Genomic DNA, 17,148 nt, shown 5'->3' with positions numbered 1-17,148 from the left:
GTTGAATTATACCAAAATCTACCCCATATTAAAGAATGTTATAATTATATTTTCATGGTAATGATGGAATCGATCTCAATTCTTTCTTGCTGTTCATCTCTCTCTAAGCCTCCTTCTCACTTTCGCCCTCAGAACTCTGGGAACACAATATAGTCTGCAAAGCCCAAGAAATACACGTTATGTCAATAACATGTTCCTTAAATCCTTTTGTGGAGTCTATCCTGATTGGCTACAAAGTCAGTGTGTAGAAAACCCACTGCATTAAAGCAGATAACATCTGTGAATCCTGTGATTTCCTGTTTGGCTCCAATGTCAATATAATAATAGCTTCTTGTATGTATTTTTACTGTAGGATAAACAGACTAAGCTCCATTTTTAAATATACGGATTTGAGTATGGCAGTACATGCCAAAATGGGGGCTTCTGTGTACCTCCTATAAAATCATCTTCTCATAATACTCCCCAGTACAAACAGTTCAAGATGGTCAACATTAACATGCTGAAAGGGGAGTGCGATGGTGATATTCCTCATCAAATGCATTCCTCATTCCTGAGGAAACTAAAAACATAATCAGGGGAAAGATAAACCTACTTTGACAGAAAAAGGAAAACAGGAATCTGAGTATGTTGGAAGCTCAATTGGTATCTGATGATTCTAAGAACCACACTCTTGTTCAGCTTAGAAAGTACTATACCTTGAGGTTTGGGCCCAGGAAAACAGGACTAAGGTCCCAGAGCTTCTGTTTCTATTCCTTTTCAGACTCTGGGACAGAGCATAACTGACCAGAAAGGGTGGGGATCTCACCTCCCTGACCATGACCTGGTTGATGGGGCTGGTGGGGGCAGAGGGCACATTAGAATGTTTGTAGGTGGGGAGGGCAGAAGAAGCATTTCTAAAATGACCACTACTTTGTTTCTTTTCGGTCACAACAGGCAATAACCAATTTCGAATTCTTAAATGATATTAAATAGAAAATTGGGATTTAAGGGTGGGAGTAGGTGCAGAAAAGACGAGAACCCAATCCAATCTAAAATGATAGAGATTGGAGCAGTAGTTGCCTTTGTGGGGGTACTGACAGGAAGGGGTTCCAAGGCTCTGGAGCACAGGGAATGCTCTGAATCTCAGTCTGGGTAGTATTGATACAGATGCGCAGATCATAAAAATTAAGATGTATACTGAAGATCTGTACACAATTAAGATTTAATTGTATATAAATTACACAGTTTTGAATTAAAAAGTTAAAAACAATAATAAAAGGGTTGAAACCACAAACTTGGTAGCCTGGCACTAGCTTGCAGTGCTGGTATGGAAGGGGTGCCCAGCTCTTTATCACCCAGATGTTTATCAGTCAGATGTCGTGAACCTGGGGAAGCTGATAATTTATGCCACCCATCAAAGTACTTTAATCTTCAACAAACTGAATTCTAGGTCTTGGTGACGTCTGATACAAGGCCGGGCTGTCTTCTGGAGCCAGAGGAACAGCGTGGATCCACAAGGAAGGAAGGGTAACAGTTCCCAGGTACAGCTTTGCAGACCTGCAGGAAGAGGGAGTGCTGGGGCCAAGCTACCAGACTAAAAGACAGGTCTGGGGTAACAGGTACCTTCCTTTGCTCCTAGCTCCCAACTGAGGGACAAGAGGTCACAGGAAACCAAGGGGAAGACATTTGAACCCTAGGGAAAGGTACTGGGTCTGAGAAGCGAGACAGTGAGGCCTTGGGCTCATGAAAGAGCAGGAGATCCAACACCAAAAGACACGGAGCACTGCTGTGCTTCTACAGCTGCTGGTGGCGTGGGGCCGGGGGCGGGCCATTTCCCCTCTCACACAACATCAATAAATTGGCATCATGAACTTCCCAGTTCAAAGGCAGGCAGAGCAGGAGAGCAGAGTTTAGAGAATGACTGGAGAGGAGACCTGGGTATCAGCAGAGGGAGAAAAGATTTTCAGGAGGAGGCTCACGTACTCCCACACATGTGGGATGAAGGGCGCTCTGGAGGCTGTCTCAGACACCCACTGCATTAGGATCCTTTGTCACAAAAGCCTCAGGGGCAAGGGAGATGGCACTGACTTATCACCTGTTATGCCCCCAGCCCAGCACTAAGTGTTTTCACAAGTGTCTGCATGTTTACTCCCAACAGCCTGCATGGAGGGCATCTTCACTCCCATTTTACAGATTAGGACACAGCAGCGCATGAAGACGAGATGGCCTGCCCACACTTATAGCACTGGCCAAAGGCAGAGGCAGGAACCAGAGCCCGAAGGCCAGGGCTTTCTCCACTTTAGCAGGCCCCAAGACAGGATCTGATTCTCTGTTCCCCAAGCTCAACAAAGCTCTGGTCATTTTGGGGCCCTGTGGTATGGATGTTAAGTAGAAGGCCTGACTCAGTGGTTCGTTTTACAATGCAATTGCTGAGACTCTTCACTTCGATCGCAGAGGATAATCATTTGTTAACTTAAATATGACCTTATATAGTATTCTGACAATAGGAGAAATCAGTGAAATAATGACCTCAGTACTTGCTATGTGAAATACAAGAAATGTAGAATTCTAGATTTTTGTGGTTAGTCCCACACACTTTTATTTTGCTGGATATAGGATAGGATATATGTGGAACTGACATCTTACAACAAATAATTAATCTTTACTGAAAAAAAAAGTTTAAGACCTCTAATTTATTCTGTGCTAAAAATATTTAAGAAAATCTACCATTTTAGCCATTTTAAAATGTACAGTTCAATGGCATTAAGTACATTCACACTGTCGTACAACAATCACCACCATCTATCACCAGAACTTTTTCATCTTTCTGGACTGAAACTCTGTGCCCACTAAACACGAACTCCCTTATCTGTTCTCAAGAGTAGCAGCTTGCACAGTACTTTGCCTAGAGCACATGCTTAGGAAATGCTTGTTAAAGAAAAGTGAGATTTATAGTCATATGAGAAGACCAACTATTATATTATATAAATAAAAGAGATTAAAGTGAGTATATTTTTCCATCACTAAAGACTAACAGCATCCATAGCCAAGAAGAATTAAGAGTAATTTATGACTTGTTTACACTTCTGGCATCAACTCTAATCATCTGTTGTGACCAAGACCTCTTGCTCCTTTTAGATGCATTAGCAGGTGGTAGTGAAGTCTAATGAAGGGGGTGGGAAAGACGAGAGGCCTGGCCAGCAAGCACTCGAGGATGGTTGTTGAGCCAACACTCTGTGGACAGGGACTCGGTGCTCTCCTAGACAAGCCTTCTTTGACAGATTTATGTGACTTGGCAGAGACCCTCTGATGGAAATTCACTGAAGAACATGGATCTCAAGTCCTGGTCAGCAAGGCTTTCAGAGGGCTTCTGCGTATAGAAGCAGCATAGGCAGAAGGCAAGTCTCCCCCAGCACCCTTTGGGTAAAATTGGGGAAGCAGAGAAGCACAGATCACAAGGCTTTTTACTGATTCCAAGGTACCACCGAAGCATGCAAAGCCTGAACAAGCAGCCCCTTTACTTCAGAATGATCCAATCTGGTAAAGGCATACTGCTCTAAGTGGAGAGGGTTGGAGGTAGGCATTTTGCTGGGAGCAAGTTAGCTGGATTTTCAAAAACTGACTAAAGGACCAGATATGCATACAGCCACAGCCCCTGGGCCATTGGTTGGCCTCCCTTGTCTTTCTTTGGTTAAAAAAAAAAAGAAAGAAAGAAATTTTGCTAGAGAAAAAAAAAAATGCTCACTTGGACAGTGCTAATGTCTGTGGTTTTTGATTCATCTGACAGTTGTTGTTCAGTAACTTTTCCTTTCCTTCCCGGCGAACGTGCCTTCCCCATAGCTTCATACTCAAAACCCTGGGCTAGGAAGGTGATTCTGAGCTGGCAGATTTGGTCTAGTTGAGAGATGCTCTGTTCCAAGAGAGGGGACGGATAATTATCGGGGCTTTGGAAGTAACTTTATGATGTTTGGATTTTGTGCTGGCACCAGCCTCCGGGTCTTTAAGCACTCTGCTGTCATATGGCACGCAGCCTTTCCAAGAAAAACTCTATAAAATGAAAATACTTTATTGCCGCGGCCTTTGACTTTTTGAAAGTCACACAAATACTGTAATCTCTTGCAACATTTAATTTAATTTAAACTCAGTTCACCTAGAGAAAAAATTAGTTCTGAATCTGCCCATTTCACTTCTTAAAAAGCACTAGTCTTCTCTATGGTGTCACTGTTTTGTTTGCTATGTGCCAAACTGTTATTTCACATATGTGAAAAGAAAATTGGCATGAGGTCCCTATGAACTCAACTACTGGCAGAGGCAATGCTGGAGCTTGCCATTGAGAAGATTAGATTCCCAAGAAACTCCTCTAGCACTGTCCAATATCCACAAACTAAAAAAGTGTGTGTGTGTAAATACACATGCACTTACTTGATTTGAAGAAGTGGATTCCTTGCCCCCCGCTCCAGAGTTCAGGTAGGGTAGTATTTCATTAGTGGTTTAAGTTGCGCTGAACTTAAATATCTCAGTTGTACAAATAAGTACATAACAAAAATAAATGTGCATTGGTTAATAAGATAAATAGGAAATTGAGAATTTATTTTTATTCAAGTTTGAGCTTGGACAATTTGATTATCTTCCTTATATGCTTAATAAATAGCATGATTCATACTTCCCTTATTGATTAGATCATGTTCAGTTGGTGAAGGGGAGGGGTAGGAAAAGCACTTTTAAATTTTCATCGAATGTTTTCTTTCACTTTAAAGGTCTTTTGCTGGGCACCACCGTCAGATGAGCAGTTGCTCTCAGTTAAGCATCTGACTTTGGCTCAGGTCATGATCTCATGGCTTGTGGGTTCGAGCCCTGCATTGGGCTCTCTGCTGTCAGCTCAGAGCCCCGTTTCAGATCCTCTGTCTCCCTCTCTCTCTGCCCTTCCCCCTTTCAGACATGTATTCTCTCTTTCAAAATAAACATTAAAAAAATAATAAAAATAAAGGCCTTTTGCTCTTTAAGTCTGCCATTTTGCAGACTGTTTAGCCTTTGCCCTCACAGGTTCAAATGTGGAACTAAACCAAGAGAAAAATGGAGATTTTTATTATCCAGAACTGTGGTTAAGTGGTTTGATACTCTGAGGCAGTAGTTGAAAACTGTGTTCCCTGGAACTCCGGACCCTTAGTCCCTTGTAGTAGCGCAGCTACCGTGGCCATGCCATCTTTATTTGTGCCTGTTCCATCTCGTCAGGACCCCGTCCTCGGATCACACTATTCAGGGCTCAAGAATGACTGCAGAGGAGTGCCTGGGTGGCTCAGTCAGTTAAGCGGCTGACTTCAGCTCAGGTCATGATCTCGTGGTCTGTGGGTTCGAGCCCCAAGTCGGGCTCTATGCTGGCAGCTCAGAGCCTGGAGCCTGCTTCTGATTCTGTGTCTCCCTCTCTCTCTGCCCCTCCCCTGCTTGCTCCCTCTCTCTCTCTCAAATAATAAACATTAAAAAAATTTTTTTTTAAAAAAGGATGACTGCAGATAAAGTTAGGCAATCATTTGAAACTTAGATGGACATTTTTATAACTCAGTCTTACAAAGGTGGAATACTTCTAAAAGAAAGAAGGAGATCCATTTTGGGAAAACACGTAGAGTACATTTTTAGGTTTGGATAATTCAGATTTTCACATTCATTCTCTAAAATAATCATTGTGTTTTTCTTAGTCATTGGTGAACCACCTATGGGGACACATCAAGGTCTCTGATAGGACGGTCAATCACAGACTCCATCTTCCTTACCCTACTCCCAGGGATGACATGTGATCCAGGCTTGGTCAATCGTTTTTTTTTATTTATTTTGAAAGAGAGAGACAGAGAGCGAGCTAGTGGGGGAGGGGCAGAGAGAGGGAGAGACAGAATCCCAAGCAGGCCCTGTGCTGTCAGTGCAGAGCCCAACGTGGGGCACACACTCACAAACCTTGAGATCATGACCTGAGCCAGATCAAGAGTGAGACGCTGAACTGACTAAGCCATGCAGGTACCCCTAGGCTTGGCCAATCATATGTGTCATTTCCTTGGCTTGGCAACAATAATTAGTTCACTGGGTGGTGTATGACCCAGGTACGGCCAATCAGAAGTACTGTGATTCCTTGAGACAGGTTTATGAGAGACGGAAGATACATGTTGCCACTGGAGTTGCTCAGCAAGGAAGATCAGAATCTGGGGCTACTAATGGCCACGTTCCCTGCCATGGGGAAAGGCCTAGAAGCCCATCCTCAGAACAAGGCCAAACACAGGTAGGCTCAGCTGAGAGGTGAACAGAAAGTGAGTCTTGAGAGGAACTGGGTCCCAGTTCCTAACCCTGAGCCCTGGTTCATGCAGCTCTTCCTTTAGTCCTAATAGCGGTTCCAATAACATTCCAGCTACATAAGCCAAGAAATGTCTTCTTTGCTAAGGTTGGTTAGGATTAGATGTTTGTCACGCTCAAAGAATTCTGAATCATGCAGTGGACCATCTTAACTTGGGAATCACGTTGTTACTAACTTCTTTAGTGATTAATGGCTTTCCAGGTGTGGTGTGAATGCCACTCATCTTTTATGCCAACTTTTTGCTAGTGGCATCCCATAGCCATTTATAGGTCATGAAAGAAATGCTGAAATGCCTAGATCAGAGTGGGAAAAAATGTTTGTGTTTAAAAAAGCAGACTTCTATAAATATACTTCTATGCATTCAGCATTTCTCAGCACATGGAGCAAATTTATATTTGTTACTGAATGTATTGATTGATTCAGGAGTTTGTAGCACAAAAATTCTTACCCACATCTTATTTGATCACTATTGTTCACCCACCTTATGGAAGAAAGAGGCCAAGAACCAGATTGGGGAAGAATAAAAGAAAAGCTTCCATTCATAGAAGTGCTTGATTCTTCCTGTTCATATGTTTAGATTCTGCTTCTTTCCCTAATCCAGAGCTGAAGATCTCAAAGATGCTGGCAGGTACCAACATGCTCCCTTTTAATTACACCACCAAATTGCTGCAATAACTGATTGCCAGTTAAATAATTATAATCAAGTGCCCATTGTGCATAACAATCATTTAATGACTGCCATCCAAAAACACTATAATAAAGAGAGCTTTAATGAAGAAAACTGGAAAAGAGCCAAGGTTTTATGGCGGTTTGCTTAAAGGGAAAGAGAGTCATAATCTGTATTTAAGATTAAAAGAAGCCTTTAATCCAGATGCTCAACATTAAACAAGAGAGTGGAGTCATGTTCTGATCAAAAGTTACTGCATGCATAAAAGAAAGTAATGTAAATGTTCTTTAAAAAAAAAAAGCTCCAGTAAATTATATTAAGTAAGAGTTTGCAACCATTTGCTTTGGAAAAAAAAAAAATGAAAAAGAAGAAAAACATCTGATTTTCATTTTGGACAATAATACTTAACTAAAATAAAATAAAAGGGAATAGGATTTTATTTGATTTGTATAATATCATTGAAAAGTAAGTGAGTTGCCATTCAACCTACCTGGTATCAGTAATCATTCCCCTTCTACCGACGTTATTTACTTTTTGTCCTCACTTTCCTAGGCCAGACCTGTATCTTTGGGAGCTATATATTCTCACACAAAGACCTAAATTGAAATGGTTTTGATGATCTCAGTGCTAGCAAACAGTAGTTCTCGTCTGAGGGGGGAAAACAAAAAACAAGAAAAAAAATCTCATCACATAAAACTCAGATCAACTGACAGCTACTACCCCTGCTGATGCATGGAGTATTTGGCTAACAAGTTCAGTTCCTAGAACTGCTTTTCTACCAACTGATACGGAGCCTGGCCAATGATAAACACGTTTTGCTAAAATGAATGCTGGGAGCAAATTAAGAGCAACACAGGAAGAAGAAAGGAATGCAAAAATAAAACCAAAAATGGTTCCTAAAGGTAGGAGCAGATTGGACTCCAACAGCTTTCCTGGTACCTCAAGGTACAAAGGGGCCGGACCCAACCCTTATTAGGTGCCTACATAAGCACCTGGTCCTCAGGAGGTCATGATGATGTCTTGGGGCTGCGAAAAGGCCCCGAGCACTTGAGGGAAACATATCACCAACTGGGGATCATTTGTGTCCCAAGGTGAACACACAGGACAGAATAAGCTACCCTGGAACTCCTGAGATGCCCCAGAAAGCCCAGTTCCTGGCATTCGTATGTGTGCGTGTGATGGGGGGGGGGGGGGGGGGGCGGGGGCGGGGACAGAGAGAGAGAAAGAGACAAAGGACCAAGATGAACTGGGGGTAGAGGACACAGACAGGTCAGGACAGATTTTCCAAGACCATGCTAGCTTAAAACTGACCTTGGAGAAAGTGCAGGAATTCACTGAATACACCAGGACTTTTTCTGACATTTTAAGTATATCAACAAATTCTCCTTCCAGAAGTTGGACCTACTTTCTAGTTTGCACTAGAGGCGCCTCTAATTACTGAACTGTTAAGTGCCAGCATCAGCATCCATTTCATCTAAGACTTTCCCACAGCACTGGCCACAGTGGTTGACACAGTGAAGGCTGCCCTTGGATGTGTGCTCCTAACACAGGTTCTTCACCATCACCAGGACTGACTCTTCTTTGCACCTCAAAGTCACCGCCAAACTCCAGGGTACTTACTGACAGTCTCCCAGCCCCCTTCCAGGAGTTCGGTGCCTGGCCATCATGCCATTCCTGCTCCCTCTCCTCACTAAAGAGCGGTCAGTATCCAGGGTCTCCCCATTTCAGTTGCTTCCTTTATAAAAAGTGACATCGATAATAAACTCAGTTCATAAGGTTCTTCGTATGTGTGAGGACTTGATGAGAAATGCACGGTAAGCCATGTGACTGGCACTGATAAATGTTCAATAAGTAGGAGCTATTATTGACACACATCATTGCCTCTAGGAGAAAACCCCACTTCAAATTTCTCCACCAGGTATAGGACAACATCAATAATTATAAGAACATAACTCATCTTGTTCAGCCGCTCACACCAAACATTTTTGTTCCTACCTTTTCACACCCTGATCCATTCCCCACATAGCAGTCAAGGCTTTAAAAAATATGCAAATCACTCCCTGTCACTCTCATGCTTAAAACACAACACTAGCTCCTTCTCATGGCCTATGAGAGCCCCTGTTGCTTGCTCCCTGCCTGTGTCTCCAACCTCACTTCCTACCACTCGCCTCCCACTCCCTGTGTTTTCATCATGCTGGCTACATTTCCTTCGTTTCTTAGGTTGAACAACCTTGTTCCTAGCCTACGTCTTTGTACAGGATGCTTCCCTGTCCACAGGCTCTTCCCCCAGACCCTCACAGGTCTGGCTCCCTTCTCTACTCAGATGCTGCCTTCTCAGAAGAGCCTGTACTCACTTGCTGGAATAAACTGTCCAACTCCTGACCTGTATTTTCTCTTCCTCCATTCCCAAACCAATTCAATTGATCCCAACACTCTGTTTTGTTTTCATCTTTGTGCTCAACATGAGCAGAAAGCACCTTCTGTTTGCTTGTTTATGAAGCTCCATGAAAACAGAGACCTTGCCCTGTGTGTCACAACCACCAGTGCTTCCAAGGGGCCTGACAACAGACACTGAATGAACAAGCTGTACTCCTACACAGGGCCCTGCACGCCAGCTGCCACTGACTAGGCACTCAGTAGGCCTCTGCTGAACTGACCTGCACTGAGTTCAACCAAGTTGCAGACATCCAGGGCAGAGATAAAAACCTCCCGTTGGCTACAGTCTTGCCAAATCAGGTGTGCAAAGGAGAGCTCCTAACTGTGACCTGTGCTTATCAAAGAGCTCATGAAACTTGAAAGGCAGTGGACACAAGGGTGAACATGTGTAAAGACACGTAGGGCTCACAAATGTTTCTGGGTTTGACAGAAGGGTGAGGAGACATAGCGTCTCAATTTACGGTGCATCGTAAACAAAGTGGTGAATGAGTATACTGTGCAACAAGGGCTGGGGTAACATTTAAAATAAACTCTTGATTAAATATTTATATATATTCCCAGTCAGGTTCAGATAGCAGTAGAGTGGGATTGGGAGGCAGAATTCACCATTTCTTGAACAGTCAACTCTACCATATCACATGGCACTTAGAAGCGACCCTACCTTAAATTCACTCTTGTTTCAAATGTGTCAGTCTTATCCCTCTGACTTCAGGTCAGAAGTTGGACCTTATACTATTCTAGTATCTTAGAGTTCCTAGCCTAATTCTTGGAGAAAGGGCTTTGAGGTTTAGCAGACTCGGAACTGAATCCCACATATTCCACCAGTTGTAGGATGTTGGGCAAATTATTTATCCTCACTTAGCCTCTTTTAAGTGGTGATGATGATACGCATCCCATAAAGCATGCTAAGAGAAAGAAATGGCATGATTTTCATAAAAGGCCTACTGATATCATTAACAGAAACAGGTGCTCCGTAATTTACAATTTCTGTCCTGGTAGGTGGTAGGAGTTCAAAAAAAAAAAAAAAAAATTGCTAGGTAGCAGCCAAATTGGGATGGAAAGCATGCTAGGAAACAAGTATAGGAAGTGCAATGGGAAAAGAAAAGAAACTATCAGTTGGAAGAAATAAAACAAGGGTCAAAGTGCTGTAAAGTTTTATTATTACTCCCCATTTAAGAAGGATCCACTGGAGCACCTAAGTGGCTCAGTCGGTTAAGCGTCCAACTTCAGCTCAGGTCATGATCTCATGGTTCGTGGGTTTGAGCCCCACATCCGGCTCTGTGCTGACAGCTCAGAGGGCAGAGCCTGCTTCAGATTCTGTCTCTCCCTCTTTCTGTGCCCCTACCCTGCTCACACTCTGTCTCTCCCTCTCTCAAAAAATGAATAAACATTAAAAAAATAAAAAAGGATCTACCAATATTGGTATTTTGTGGCTTGGTCATGGTGACAAGTGGCAGTCAGAAGCAGTGAAGATCAAAAATCACTAGTAAACTACAGAAAGAAAGTAGAGGGAGAGCACGTTCCTGAGAACAGTATTTGCTTTAAATCTATATGGTAGCAGAGAACTTATGGCAGGATTCCAATTAAAAACCCCTGGGAATTTAACTGTGCCTTGATCTTATCAAGAAACACAAGTCCTCAGGAGAAACTGTGGTATTCAAATCCGTCCATTTGTTATTCCATGGCTCTCGCACAATGGAGCTGTTGGACCAATCACAAAGGCTAGGATAAGAAGTAAGTCAGAGAAAGCAGTCAGCTGACTGTTTTTAACAAACCTGGGGGCAGGGGGTCAGTTGTTTACAGAAAAAGGACAAGACAAGCCACCTGCTTGGGGTCTATCACACCATTTAGCTCTAGGAAATAAGAGAACTATTAGCAACAGAAAAGAAAGGTAACCTCGAAGGATGTCTGCCACTCAGTTTGCTCAGCCTGCTGCATCATTATCTCTAGGATAACCACACCAGTTTCCTAATTTTTCACAACTTCTCCGTGACTCTCAGGTCATGTGATTTTGGTGGGCTGTCTACCCCATCGCCACCAGAGATGGGAACATATCCCAGCTCTGACAAGTGGGAGTTACCCACCTGCCCCCATCATGGTAACTGGGTCACTAGCAACCGGTGGAACAGGACCTCAGCGTCGATAGGGACAAGACTCTCTTTCCACGGTTGTTGCTAAGCCTGGGGACGTAAGCCTGAAGCCACCAGTGCCATCTTGTTCTCACGAGGCGAGAGCCTGCCCAAGAATGAAGCAGTGCAGAGAAAAGCCAGGCAAGAGAAGGAGATAGGAAGGTCACCATGGACATTTTTTGAACACCTGGGTCTAGCACTTCCTAAAGCTAGAACTACCCATGAATTTTTCAGTTACCTGGACATATGAAACCTCACATTTGCTCAAATTTCTTTGAGTTAGTGTCTAACTTCCAAACCAAAGAGTCGGACTGATACAGAGTTTAATCCTAAAAGAGTTATCTTAAAAAGCAGTCCATAAAGTACTTTTCTGAGTTCTCCTAAAAGAGAGAGAGAGAGAAAGAGAGAGAGAGAGAGAGAGAGAGAGGGAGGGAGAGAAAGAGAGTACGTGAAATGCTGGGAAAGCATCTATATTTCTCATACCAGCAATTCCATCAGACCCAATGCATATATGTATGAGATACAAATATACATATACATGAGACAACGGCACTGTGAGATTACTGTAGACAGAAGGAGACCTTCTCTTTATTATGTCCCTGATCCCTCACCTTCACTTCCCCATTAGAGTCAAACAGTCATTCATTCTTTCAAAATTGTTCTTAGTAAGTGGTGTGCATATGTCAGGTATATGTTAGGTAATGAAAATATAAAGGTAATTAAGACACTGTTCTTATTCTCAAGAAACTAACAATGATGATCCAGTATGACAAGGGTGAGAAGAGACCCAGGGGAGCCTTCTGAAATGATGAAAGGTTGAAGGATGAGCACGCAGTTGCCAGGTGGAGAGAGTAAGTGCCAGGGGACAGGGAGAAGTCCAGGGTGGCAGGGACTGACAAGTCTGAGAGCTGGTCTGGAGTCTGCTGTGCGCGGGAGCTGGCTGTGACTGCCACACCGAGGGGCCAATCTTCTCCCAAGGCAGTTTAGCCTCCTAGTCCCTGAGGAACACGCTCAGATCCATGTGACAGAAAGGAAGCCTGGTGGCCGCTGGAAGGTGGGCTGGAGGGGACAGGGACTGAAGGCAGGACTCACCGGGGGCCTGTGCTTGTCAATGGGAAGTGGCTGTGAGACTTTGATGGAGGGAAGCCAGACCAGACTAACAGGCAAGTGTCTATAGTTCTAATTCAGAAAACAACGAATACTAATCCCATACAGATGATGAGAATTCTGGTCAAGGTGATTATCTGCATCTTAAATGACAAAGACCAAACAAGAGTAATATAGGGAGATGGTAATAAGTGTCTGTGCTTTCCTCAGACTCCGGGTCTCAGCTCTTTTTCCAAACTAAATTTCATCTACCCTGTGACTCAGCTTCAGGATAGTGCCTCTGCTTCATATCTGCTGGTGGCCCTTGGGTCCTCCTATGCTATGGCACCCCTACACTTTTTGTATACCTGATCACCGACTATACCTCTCTGAACCTCAACTTGCTCATCTGTAAAATGGGAATATTGACATTTGCCTCAGGATAAGGACTGAATGAGACAAATGTCATAGAGTACTGCACAGAGCCTGGCATGTGATAAACACTCAATACATAGAAGCTGCCACCCTCCTGCTGAAGATGAAGTATTCAAGTAACAAAGACACAGGGGTGCCTGGGTGGCTCAGTTTGGTTAAGTGTCCCAGGCTCAGGACATGATCTCACGGTTCTTGAGTTTGAGCCCTGCGTCAGGTTCTCTGCTGTTGTCATGGAGCCTGCTTTGGATCCTCTCTCTCCCTCTCTCTGTGCACCCCCACCCCTCCGCCCCAAACATGCATGCACACATATGCTCTCTCTCTCTCTCAAAAATAAATAAACATTAAAAAAAAAAACAACAGGAACACTCACACCTAGCAGCAGCTTTTCACTTCCAGACCTTACAGTTAATAGACTTTTGTGGTAAGAGCAAGGCAGAAGCACTTGGCTGGGTAGTTAAAACATGGACTAACTCTGAAGGCCTGTAAGAAATCTAGTCAGGCCACAGTGGAGGGTGCTGGGCAGAAGGGGAATGAGTGTTCGTTCTTCTGGATGCAGAAACGCAGGGCTCATCCTGTGCTTCGTCAGTGAAAAGATTGTTCTACTGTCGCCCCTCCACTAAGAGTATGAGAACGGTGGGGAATGTTTTGTGACCAAAGAAACTAAGGGGACTAATACGTTTCTTGATGACGTGGCTTTATCTTATTCCTCACGCCAAATTTACAGAGACATCTTGGGACAGATGTTATAGAATTTCCTACTATCCTCTTCAACCAAACCCTGTGTGGACAAGTCGGGACTTGGCTGCCAATGGGCCTGGCTTAATTGTTCGTGCAAATGAGCAAAGTCAGGAAGAGATGAGATAGCCATAATGCAAAACCCCAACAAGATTGGGCAGCTGCACATCTTCGACCCACCCACAGAGCTTTGGGTGCCAGAGAGCAAAGCTGCAGAGTTCGCAAACACTAAACAAACAAACAAACAAAATATATATATATATATTATATATATATTATATATATATATATATATATATATATATAAATACAAAAAATATATAAAAAATATAAAAAATATATAAAATATTAGGTCCCCTTAGGCCAGGGGTTCCAAACCTACTTTAGACCAAAGATACCTCTGGAGAATTGAAAGACATTGAGCCTCCACCCACATAGCACACATACATGCAACCTTTTGTGTACAACCCCTGGGTGTTCAGGAACCATCCTTGCCTTGCCTGCAGGCCCGGGTTGGTCCCACAAGAATTAGAGGAACCAGTTCACAGGGCTTGGAAGAACGAGGTAGGAGAGTCAAGAGCTCCTCTTCTCAGGACTCGGTTTTCACTGGGAGACAAGGCAGTATCAAACTTGGCAGTGTAGACAGAAAGGAGTGACTGTTGTGCATACAGTTCACTGCCATGAATGCCACCTCTTCCCAGGGAGAGGGCTAATGAGTGAGGTTGAAACTCAGGCCAAACGTATTCTATCTGCAGTGTGCCTAACTCTCAGTGGTTGTGGAGCACCTTGGAGTCTTAGTGGTGTCCAATGTGCTAGGTCTATTCAAGTCAAAGAAGATGCTGTGGGGATGTGAGGTGGGGAGGGAGCCAGGTCCTGGGTTCCCCTGGGAAGCAGCAGGGAAGGCTGTTCTCTCCCCCTCAGCTACACCTAGTCCTTCCGTTCTCATTCTTCACTTACGCACAGACAGCAGATTCCTCTGGTGATCTGTACCAAATCCAAATGGTTAAAAATAATTTGCTAAATACCTTCCTAGATGCACTGAAATCCAAGACCTTTTTGAGCCCTGTCCAGCCATCCCTCAAAGGGTGAGCAGGGCTGAAAGTCATGCTCTTTCCTAGCTCAGTCCCTGAGTCAGACTTCTGTCTGTCAATCCTCTGATGTCACAAGTCAAACTGTGCCATTGAAGGCTGAGTAAGCATCTTCAGGAAAGAGAAACTCAACTGTAAGAACACAGGTATTTCCAAATACAAAACACCTCTGCCTGGTTTCTAACTCAGCTACTGTATATAAATTTAGTCATGATACTGGGAGGGGAATTTTTTAAAAAACAGAAGTTAAAGTTGAAAAGAATAACAATAATGTACCAGTCACTATCTTAGGCAAGACATGTAAAGTGGTAAACAACACATATAAAGTCTTTGCCCTTATGGGGATCTGAGTGGGGGATGGAGTAGAAGGCAGGAAATCAACACAAATAATTTCAGATAGCGATAAGTGCCATACAGAGAATAAAATAGGACAACGGGATAAAGAATGGTTGGGGTACTATCTTTTTTTAAAGGTTTAAGTTTATTTATTTAGAGAGAGACAGAGACATCGTGAGCAGGGGAGTGGCAGAGAGGGAGGGAGAAGAGAGAATCCCAAGTAGGCTCTGTACCATCAGCACAGAGCCCGAATTGGGGCTCGAATCCATGAAACTGTGAGATCTTGACCTGAGCCAAAACTGAGAGTCGGATGCTCAACTCACTGAGCCACCTAGGCAACCCAGTTAAGGTACTATTTTATATCCATTTTACAGATGGGGAAACTAAGGTAACAGACGTCAAGTGAATTGTTCAATGCTTCACGGTTAGCAAGTAGTGAATTTAAACTTAGGTCTGTCTGATTCCAAAGCTGTTCCTAACCACTATCCCATGCTATCTCTTCAGCTTCCAGAGAAACCAAAGAATCTGGAGAATAGATAAGATGACAGATAATCCTTATTTTTTAACTGCCTCCCTTTAGGATATCAGCAAAATTCTGAGATCCATGAACTCACATGTGTGTACTACAGGCTGACATTTTGATGCTAATGCAACTAACGTTTGAGATTTCCTACATGATACTTAACATACTTTAATCCTCAATGCCACCCTCTGAGATGGGAATTACTATCTCCGTATTTGACAAAAGGACACTAAGGCTCAGAGAGTTTAAGTAACCTGTTGAAAATCACAGCACTTAGGAGTGCAGAAGCTGCAATCCAGGCCTCGTGCCTCTGAGTGCATTGCTTTTTCCATTACACCATGCTGCCTTACAGAAGACTCCCCAAGGAGCTACATTTTTCTCCCAGTGGGAGACAGGGCAGTAACTAACTTGGCAGTGCAGACAGAAAGGAGTGACTGTTTTGCATCTCTGCCAAGCAAGCATTCATGCCCTTTGCAATATGACTTGGACATGATACCCAACCAATCTTTAGCAGCTAAGCATTCTAGAATTTGCTGAAGAATTTTCTCACCTTCTCCATATGGGGTCCAGAATTAAGGGGGAAAAAACATATTTATGTCTCATTCAGAATTCAAAAACCAATAAATCCTTCAAGGCTCTGGCAAGTTTCTCTAATCCGCTGTAATCATGTTTCCTTGTATAACAAGTCTTGTGATGTCTGTAGCACTGTCTCGCTATAGTAACGGCAGCCTGAATGTTGGAGTTCTTCTTCTTGTGCCTGGGGGATTATTCCATTTTCCACATTAGGAATAAGCCGCAGACTTTAGGTTCTAAAACAGAGCCAGAAATGCTGACTAGAATCCAGATGCCCGAAATATACTTAGAACTAAATTTTGCTGCCCTCTGTGAAAAACACAAATGAAAAGAAAGTACCAACTTCTAGAATACTGGTCCAGAAAGCAGAGTTATGAATAGAGGCAACATGGCTTCTGCTGCAACAAAGATGCTCCTTAAAGCTACATGAAGACTTTCTAATTATCTCCCCTGCTTTCAGATTTTTTTCCCCTGGCTTAACCATTTAAAAAAAAAAATTTTTTTTTATAAAAACCAAACATACTTGGAAAGGAGGATGGACTTGCTACAGACTCATCCTAATAAGTCAGGTTTTCATGTATCTCTAGAACTTTTTGGAGGTTTCCTTTTATATTAAAAAAATTAATGGTTAATTAATTTTAATTAATTTGCTCTCTGGTTAAGCAATCACCTCTGATTGTTATTAAAAGAAATGTTTATTAAATTCTTTAATAGAAATAAAATCCTCTCATTATACCATTTAACATAAGACTAGGTGTGAAACAGTGTCAATATATGTGTCTCCCTTCAAGTAGTGGCTGTTAATAATAATTATAATACAGATG

General features: G+C 43.0%; 1 protein-coding gene across 4 annotated transcripts in view; it reads right to left on the bottom strand.

Moving 5' to 3' along the window:
- Window positions 1-17,148, bottom strand: part of ATG7 (autophagy related 7) — a 342,261-nt gene that overhangs the window by 77,936 nt on the left and 247,177 nt on the right. The window lies entirely within an intron of this gene.

The sequence above is a fragment of the Panthera onca genome, chromosome A2, assembly GCF_046562875.1.
Source record: "Panthera onca isolate mPanOnc1 chromosome A2, mPanOnc1 haplotype 2, whole genome shotgun sequence".
Lineage (NCBI taxonomy): Eukaryota > Metazoa > Chordata > Mammalia > Carnivora > Felidae > Panthera > Panthera onca.
Note: the sequence above shows the minus strand (reverse complement) of the source record. Positions and strands in the feature narration are given on the sequence as shown.